This window comes from Cibotium barometz, chromosome 1 (assembly GCF_041138505.1).
Source record: "Cibotium barometz isolate CiBa-2024 chromosome 1, ASM4113850v1, whole genome shotgun sequence".
NCBI classification, from domain to species: domain Eukaryota; kingdom Viridiplantae; phylum Streptophyta; class Polypodiopsida; order Cyatheales; family Cibotiaceae; genus Cibotium; species Cibotium barometz.
Window position 1 is genome coordinate 76,074,631 of NC_141046.1, and position 9,401 is coordinate 76,084,031.

Here is a 9,401-nt window from a genome sequence, read left to right on the forward strand (position 1 = left end):
TCTCGCTTCTTGGCCTCCCATTGCTTAATGGGATAAGATGGAGGTAGCACATTTTCGGCTATGGTTGGAGATCCTAATTTTCCTTGTGCAAGGGTTAAGTTCTTAATCTTGGTAAGTGTTAGCTTAGAAAATAACCCATAGTATTACATTTTAGTTTATATATTTATACCCTACTCATCGCAGTCTATTTCATTCATTCTAGTCTAGATACCAACTGCAACACCAAATAAGTGATGATGCTTTGTATCACAACTAATGTAATCTTCAGTGTAGCTACGAGGAAAGTGAGAGCTAATCCCACGTAAACTGTATGGAGGAGAGAAAAGATCATCAATCCTCTGGTCTTCGAATCACTCAAGAGGGCTCCTAAGTGCTTGATTTGTAGCTAGCTACCCTCCCACGCTAACAAGTTACCAAACTAGGCGTGCAAGTATAGAATCGACCGATGCGAGAGAGTAAGGGAGAGGGAGAGACCTCGCAACTTGATTCACAAGGGGGAGAGAAACATGTGGACCATAAGAATTATGAGCTGAAAGCTCTTCAAAATGACTTACATACCAAGGAGGTATTTTCATACTATAGCTGATGATCGGTTATATCTTAAAAATGCTTCTCGATTTTATTGTACTAGCTCCTCAAGCTCTTTTATACGTGTGGTTACAACAAAGTCTAACATGACTTCCCCATTGGCCATTAGCTCAATGAGATGACTGGTCGTTTTTTCAGTAACAGTGCACTAGGATACAAAACAAATGGTCAAGTACAAAACTAGTGGCTTACAAAAAGTGGAAGACAATGTTAACAAGAGTGGTTAACATTGTGTGCACGCACGCATGCAGCTAGAGTGTTTGACGAAAACCAAGTGACTGACTAGAAACTTGTTGTCCAATGAGCAAAACCATGTGCAAAGGCGCGGCAAAGTGCTAATTTTGCCTCAGTCCTCCATTTATTGCTAAATTTTACGCATTTTTAGGAATTTTGTGCAACGATTCAAATAATGAAGCACAATTCTTTTGATGTCATCACACTCGAGAATGCGCGTTCGAATGCAACCAGAGTGTTTCACAAAAACCAAGTGACTGAGTGGAAACTCGTTGTTCGAATGCGCGTTCGAATGCAACTAGAGTGTTTCACAAAAACCAAGTGACTGACTGGAAACTCGTTGTTCGAATGAGCAAAACCGTGTGCAAAGCATGGACTGAGGCAAAGTGCTAATTTTGTCTCAGTCCTCCACTTATTGCTAAATTTTGAGCATTTTCAGGAATTTTGGGCAACGATTCAAATAATGAAGCACAATTCTTTTGATGTCATCACACTCCGGAATGCGCATTCGATAAAATGTGGTGTACTTAAAATAATAATGTGGGGTACATTTAAAATAATAATGTGGTCTACCATATTCTAAAGTACTGCGGATCATTCGGCACACTACAAGCAGGAGACGCAGTGAGCGCCTATGGAACGCCTACCGTATTGCTGCTGCTTCCATCTTCATCCTCGTCTGCAGGGGGTGTCTTGCCCAGGGGCAGTGAGAAGAGGGGGTCGTGTTGGCTGTCGAGGAGCTCGGCGAGGGCGTTGTACCAGGCGGCGGCGGAGGTGAGAATGCCCACGAAGCCGCCTGCACGGTGCACGCGGCTGAACTGGCCAAACTCGGCCGTGGTGAGGAGTGTCAGTGTGAAGGCCACCAGGCAGAAGAGGAGGCAGAGGGCAGTGGAGGTGCGGGCGCTACCCACCAGCATGATGAAGGTGAAGATGGTCCAGCCTAGAAGATAGGTGGCTTTGGCGAGGGAGAAGACGTGGGCGGCATCGGCCAGGCTATTGTAGCCGTCGGCCACGCCGAACCAGGGGATGAAGAGGGCGCCGTAGGAGAGCCAGAAGGCGCCATAGGAGGCGAAAGCGGTGGCGGCGAACGTGTCACCGTAGGCGAACTCCCACATGCCGGCCAGGGCCTGGGCGGCACCGCCGTAGAACACCGCCAATGTTACCGCCACGTTGATAGGGTCGGCGGCGCCCACTCCCAGCACGCCCGCATTGTAGCAGGACAGCACAAACGTGGTGAGAGCAAAGGCGAAGAGACCCAAGGGGGCCGGATTGGCCATCCGGCAGCACGCAGCGTGGCTGCGCTGGCGGCGGGGAGCCATGAGTAGTGCGAATGTCTACTAGTCTATCTAGGTAGTGATATCAGCGTGTGTGTGTGTGTACTTGGGTGATGCGTCGGCGGCAGAGAAGGTAAGCAAAAAAGGAAGGTCGAAGGAAGGATATCCAAGTGGCAAAGAAGAAGAACTCAGAAACGAAGGCAGAGAGTGTCGGGGCTGACTCGTTTCTTTTGTAGCTCCATAGGGAGTGGGGCCGGGTGTTCTTCTTTTCTGTGGGCGCAATGCAAGAAAAGAGTTCTATATATCGCATTCCGCCTACCGCCAGCAGTTGCATACATCCCATTAAAAAAATGATATTATTTCATTTATTTTGACAGGAAGTTCAGCCCTTGTATGGAGTGAGGGGGATGGGGAATAGAACCCAATCCACCATTATTTATTCAGGGACGACTCCCTACTATAGCTAGTGCCTTCTCCCACGCTGATGGCTGATATATCACACATGCAAGCCATCTATTTGTTGTTAACACTATTGGGGTGTCTCTCTCTCTCTCTCTCTCTCTCTCTCTCTCTCTCTCTCTCTCTCTCTCTAAGGGGTTGGTGTTTGCTACTCGGTCAGTCTCCCCGCTAGAAACATGCGTGAGTTATGTATGGGGGGGGTCTTATGGGCCAGTTGATTGGCTATACGAGCGATAGTAAGAATGTACAAATCTACCTTCCCTTGCTTTTTAGGGTCCGGCGATTGAGTGTCTATAGAGAATGATGCTCCCATCTCAGTTTCCTATGCATCCTCGTACCTACACCACACGGAGACTCAAATAAAACGTAAACAAACATCACATTACACACTTCAAAAACATCTGAACTGGGCATGCTTAGTAGTGTGATCGGATCACCATGCTTGTAAAAGATGTTAATAAGTGAACCATTTCTTAAAAACATAATTTGTTGGGTGAAACATCGATCCTCATCTATCAATCCTCGCATGCCTTTGTTGACAACTAGTCTCAAATGAAATGCCATTTGTTTACGAAAATTTGATAAGGGGTCTAGATACAACGAAGCAAAACAACCATAAAAACTTCCTTTAAATCATATTACTCTCTTTATGTGTCCATAGAGTCCACAAGACACCAAGGAATAAACAAATTGGATTTCCATCCCCACACAGCATTCGTTGTTTATACTTTTTAGCTCTACATTTTTCGAAGCCACAAAATCAAACCCTTACCATTCTAGAACGTCAAACTTGCCCTTTTGCAATGACACTATTTCACGTAATGACTTAGGGGGTGGTGACGTTCATCAAGATCCCCCCTCTTACATTTGTACCCATTTTCAAGGAATATTTTAAAGAAGTATGGTGAAGTTCTAGATGTTATGCTAGTAAGCTTGCATGTGTATCCACAAAATATTCTTGAAGAAGTTGTTGTAAATGGTATGGTGAAGCTCTAGGAGTTCCACTAATGGTGGGCATCATCGAGAGAATTCACAATGTGGCTCAATACATTTCTAAGTGGCCTACAAAGATTTTATTTGAAGGCTTCAAATGATTCATTCTCCGTCCATATAGAACTATCTTCATAATAAGGCAAACTTTTACTATGTTGATTATGCATCCTTGGGAGTATAAGCTTTGTAAGGTTCAATATTTGGCCATATATATATGTACACCTTCCCGTTCGTATACTTATCTTCATAATAACACAAACTGTTTTATTACGTGATCGTTAGAGCCTTTGCATCCTTGGGACTATAAGCCTTATAAGGCTCAATATTGGCCAGATATATATGCACACCACATATTTACTATGTTGTGAATATAGCTTCTCATTGAGGAATTCAGCTACTTTCAAATTCAAAGTTCTAAATAAGCATTTACTCATTGAGGATTACTGTAGTTTAGTATTCAAATTTGTTGGTTTTAATGTAGCTTATCAATTTTAACATTGAGAAGCCAAACAATATTCAAATTTGTTGGTTTTGATGTAGCTTATCAATTTTAGCATTGAGAACCCAAACAAGCTTGACGTGCAAAAGTAGCTTTGGTTTAAAACTAACACTAATGTAAACATGTTAAGAGTTACATAAGTAAGCCAAGAATTTATGGCAACACCATAGGTTCAACACTATAACCAATAAGATCAAAGCCACATAGTGAATTCTCAAGGTCTGGTTAGATTTATAGTGAAAGTGATTTATTTGAACTGAATTCATGTCAACTAATTGTAATTGAATACTAAAGTAGTTAGAAGGGTGTCTCTTACAAAAACCTTGGCTACCTACGCTCACATAGCACCTATAAAGATGTTTACACTTTATACAATGAACCTCTTTAACAATGCCTTGATGTACTATGACTACTAAATGACTATTCCATTATCTTGCTATATAATTGCATACCCAAGTGCTAGTGAAAAAGGTCAAGATCTGTCATCTCAAAATTTGAGGCAAGTTCAGCTTTGAAAGTTGTAATGAAATCCTCATTAGTGCCTGCCACTAGCATGTCATCTACATAGAGAATAACAACAATCCTACTTGTCTATTTCACATATAAAATGCTTTTCCATAGGACTCTTTTGAAATCCCTATCTAGTCAAATAGGCATGAATCTTTTGGTACCAAGCTTTGGGAGCTTGTTTTTCAAATCATATAAAGCTTTATTAAGCTTGCATACCTTCTGTTCTTGACCAGCTTGCATACCTTCAATATTGGCCAGATATATATGCACACCACATATTTACTATGTTGTGAATATAGCTTCTCATTGAGGAATTCAGCTACTTTCAAATTCAGCTACTTCTCATTGAGGAATTCAGCTACTTTCAAATTCAAAGTTCTAAATAAGCATTTACTCATTGAGGATTATTGTAGTTTAGTATATATATATATATATATATATATATATATATATATATATATATAGAGAGAGAGAGAGAGAGAGAGAGAGAGAGAGAGAGAGAGAGTTTGCATACATACTCTCTCAAAGGAGCAAGTGCACCTTGCTTGAGGAAATTAACTTTCACCTTTTTGAATCCATTTGGAGAAAGTTAATTTCCTCAAGCAAGGTGCACTTGCTCCTTTGAGAGAGTATGTATGCAAACTCTCTCTCTCTCTCTCTCTATATATATATATATATAGCTATTTATTAAGTAATTAACTACTATATATATATGTATATAGCTATTTATTATACTATATATTATGGAATGTTGTAGTTTTGAATTTTATCTAACCCATAATATATATATATACTATATATTATGGAATGTTGTAGTTTTGAATTTTATCTAACCCATAATATATAGTATATATATATATATTATGGGTTAGATAAAATTCAAAACTACAACATTCCATAATATATAGTAGTTAATTACTTAATAAATAGCTATACATTTTACACACGAAAAAGTAAATGAAAATTAGCATGACTTTCTTCCCCGTTCTCCTACACTCACCCTCCTTAAAATGCATCAGACCTCCCTTGCACCCTTACAACATTTCGGAAGGTAGCCACCCCCCATGCTCAATCACTGTATTGGGTTAGCATAGGAGAATCAAAACTTTGACCTTTCACACATCAAACTTTGATGGTCAAACTGTTATGCTAGAAGTAACATGAAATATAGAGTAGGTTAGTATACATAAATAATAGTATCCCAAAAAAATTAAGCATATGAATATTGAGATTACCACATTTCATAATTATGGAAATTGTTTTTTTAAAGCAATATTTTAGACACAATTTGTCATGCGTATGGGCTATTTTGCTTCCTTTGTGCCATCGGCATGAGTGCATTACTAGTGTTTGATGACATGATGGTGGATCAATATTGATTTAAAAGACATTAGACCATAGGTGAATCATTTTAACATTGAGCCTTATCCCATGTTACCGTTGGAAAATGCTAATGTAGCACATCTTTATTAACAATAAATCTTAAATAAAAATACCATTTAAAAGGAGTATTTTAGAGAATTAAGTTATTTATGGAATGCATAGGGTTTGATGGTGAAATTTTTCCAATATAAAGGTTTAGGTTTTAAAATATGTATAATTGATGAAATAGTGACATTACTTTGTATTAAAGTGTTATTACAAGGCTAGTGGATAATAATTTATGGATTACAGGAGGATTTTGCAAAAGAGAAACTACCATGCACATCTTTGAAAAAAATACCAACTATTAATGTACTAAAAATGGAAATGTAAAATTTATTAAAACATTAGAGGAAGGAAAGCTTACATATTCATGTGCCAAATATGTGTGTGTGTGTGTGTGTGTGTGTGTGTTACTAGCTCTCACCACGTAGAATGCAAATGTAAAATTTATTAAAATATTATAGGAAGGAAAGCTTACATGTGTGTGTGTGTGTGTGTGTGTGTGTGTGCTACCAACTCTCACACAGAATGGAGAGTTAGACTCACACACACACAATAATCAAAGACAAGAACACAAGGGTGTCTAGTGTGAGAGAGAATGGCTAACTCACAAGAACACAGGTGTAGAGCGTGTGATAGAATGGCTAAGTCACAAGGGAGAGATAAAGCTCTCTACACAAGTACAAAGAAAAAGTACAAATGAGCAAGAAATCCTAGTAAGAGGTGCTCGTTTACACTTGGATGGGCATGGGGGACACCCAGTGGGATAAAAGTGCCCATGGCATAAGTGCATGACCTCACAGTGTAGTACTACCAAATATTTAGTAAACCCCCCTATAGTAAAAATGTGAGGTTTATAGACATTACAGACTAGTCTCTAAAAGGGAAGAGGCTCAATGCTTTGTGGAACACCTCAAACTTTTCACGGGATAAGGCTTTAGTGAAAAGATCTACCACAATAGATCAGATTTATCTCTCCTGTACATGGAACCTCTCTTTAACTTAGTGGCACTTTAATGTGCTTTTAGTATTGGCATGGAAGACATGATTCTTGGCTACTTCCATTACACTCTTTAACTTAGTGGCACTTTAATGTGCTTTTAGTATTGGCATGGAAGACATGATTCTTGGCTACTGCCATTACACTCTGACTGTTGTCAGTCAGAATAGGAGTAGGGGTGTTTGAAGGGACACAAATTCCTCCATCAATCTTCTTAACCATACACATTCAACTATAATAGTGAATGCTACTATGTATTTAGCTTCACACGATGATGTTGCCACAATTGGTTGTTTCTTGCTTAGCCAAGATATGCATGAATTGCCAAGAAAGAAATAGTTCCTAGATATGGACTGTTGTGTTTCGTAAAATCAGCCCAACAATCGAAATCATTGAAGACATGTAGTTATAAATCACCCCCTTAGCATAGAACAATCCAAGATCTCGAGTTGCCTTGCAAGTATTTGAAGATACATTTAATTGCCCACCAATGCTTAGTGCTTGGGCAATGCTGCATAAACTTTGTGCAGCTCATAGCCATACTAGATGTTTTGTCATGAGCTTCACAAATAGATTAGGTAGCCTTACAGCTTGATCATAAGTGGTTATGTCGAATGGTTCACTAGCATCCTACAAACTTGGTTTTACACCAGGTTCCATCGGTGTAGAGATTGGTTTACACTTTATACAATGAACCTCTTTAACAGTGCCTTGATGTACTATGACTACTATTACATTATCTTGCTATATAATTGCATACTCTTTAACAGTGCCTTGATGTACTATGACTACTATTACATTATCTTGCTATATAATTGCATACCCAAGTACTAGTGAAAAAGGTCATCTGTCATCTCAAAATTTGAAGCAAGTTCAGCTTTGAAAGTTGTAATGAAATCCTCATTAGTGCCTACCACTAGCATGTCATCTACATAGAGAATAACAACAATCCTACTTGTCTTTTTCACATATAAAATGCTTTTCCATAGGACTCTTTTGAAATCATATAAAGCTTTATTAAGCTTGCATACCTTCTGTTCTTGACCAGTTTGGGCAAATCCAACTGGTTGACTCACATTAAATTCTTCTAGAAAATCACCATTCGAGAATGATGTTTTGATATCTAATTAATGCACTTTCCATCCATGATGGGTTACCAAAATAATAACAAATTAGATAGTAGTCATACGGGAAGTGGGAGAAAAAGTTTCATCATAATCAATCCCTTTTTACTAGGAATAACCTTTTGTAATAAGTTTGACCTTGATTCTATCAATAGATCCATTTGCGTTTCTCTCAACTTTGAAAATCCACTTAGTACTAATAGCTTTCTTGTTTTGCTAAGTGTGGTAGATCCACTAAATCCCAAGTACCATGGCAAAAAATGTTAGTATTTGATCATACCAAGTATTGGGAGTTGGGATGATTGCTGCACTTGTGAACATTTTAGCATCCGATAGGCATTAAAACACTGCCAATGGCCACATCAGAGGCATCCACAAAGACATGAAAGGGAAACTCCCAATTCGGGGCTTGCATGACAAGTGCTTTGGACATCATGAGTTTGAGATGCCGGAATGCAATGTTGCATGAGTTTGAGATGCCGGAATGCAATGTTGCATTCTCCGGTCCAGTGAAAATCTCCCTGCACAGTTGTTGGGTCAACGACGCTTTGATCTGCATCATCTGCTGGTTCAAGGGAACTGCTATATGTGAGCCACATATTGGAGCATGCGGCTGTGCCATCTAGCCTGTCCCAAAAACCTTATCAATTCTTTCCCATTTGTTGGAATTGGAGCTTTTTGGATTACCTCTATCTTGGGTAGATGGACTGTAATTCCTTCCTTGGAGACGATGTGGTCCATAAGCATACCACTTGGATGGCAAAGGCACACTTAGCCGGATTCATGCTTAATTTGGAAACTCGACACTTTTCCAGGCACAATTGTGCAGGTGCATCAAATATTGAGATGATTTCCCAAAAACACTGAAATCATCAATTAATACCCAAATGAAAGTGGTCAGAAAATTGACAAAAATTTCCTAGTAGACAATGCGTTGAAATGTTGCAGGAGCATTCTTGAACGCAGCAAAGGTTATAACGTTGGATGCAAAGGCTCCCCATTTTGTGATAAAAGCAGTTTTCTGCCAATCTTCCGGGGCCATTCGAACTTGATTATATCCACTAAACCCATCCATGAATGGCCAGCCACAACATCAAGCAAGGAATCCGTGAATGGTAAAGGAAAAGGATCTAAGATGGTTGCGGCATTCAGTTTTTGGTAATCCACACAGATCCATAACTTCTGGTTTTTCTTCGAAACAATCACTATTGGGGACAACCAGAAGCAACTTGTCTAGTTCCTCTTTCACCCTTTTGGCATAGTTGGGATTCATCCGGTACCTCTGTTACGCTGGA

At 39.4% G+C, this 9,401-nt stretch overlaps 1 pseudogene; it reads right to left on the reverse strand.

The window, feature by feature from the left end:
- Positions 1–1,246: 1,246 nt before the first annotated feature.
- On the reverse strand, positions 1,247–2,227 carry LOC147642434 (accumulation of dyads protein 2 pseudogene; annotated as a pseudogene).
- Positions 2,228–9,401: the final 7,174 nt, after the last annotated feature.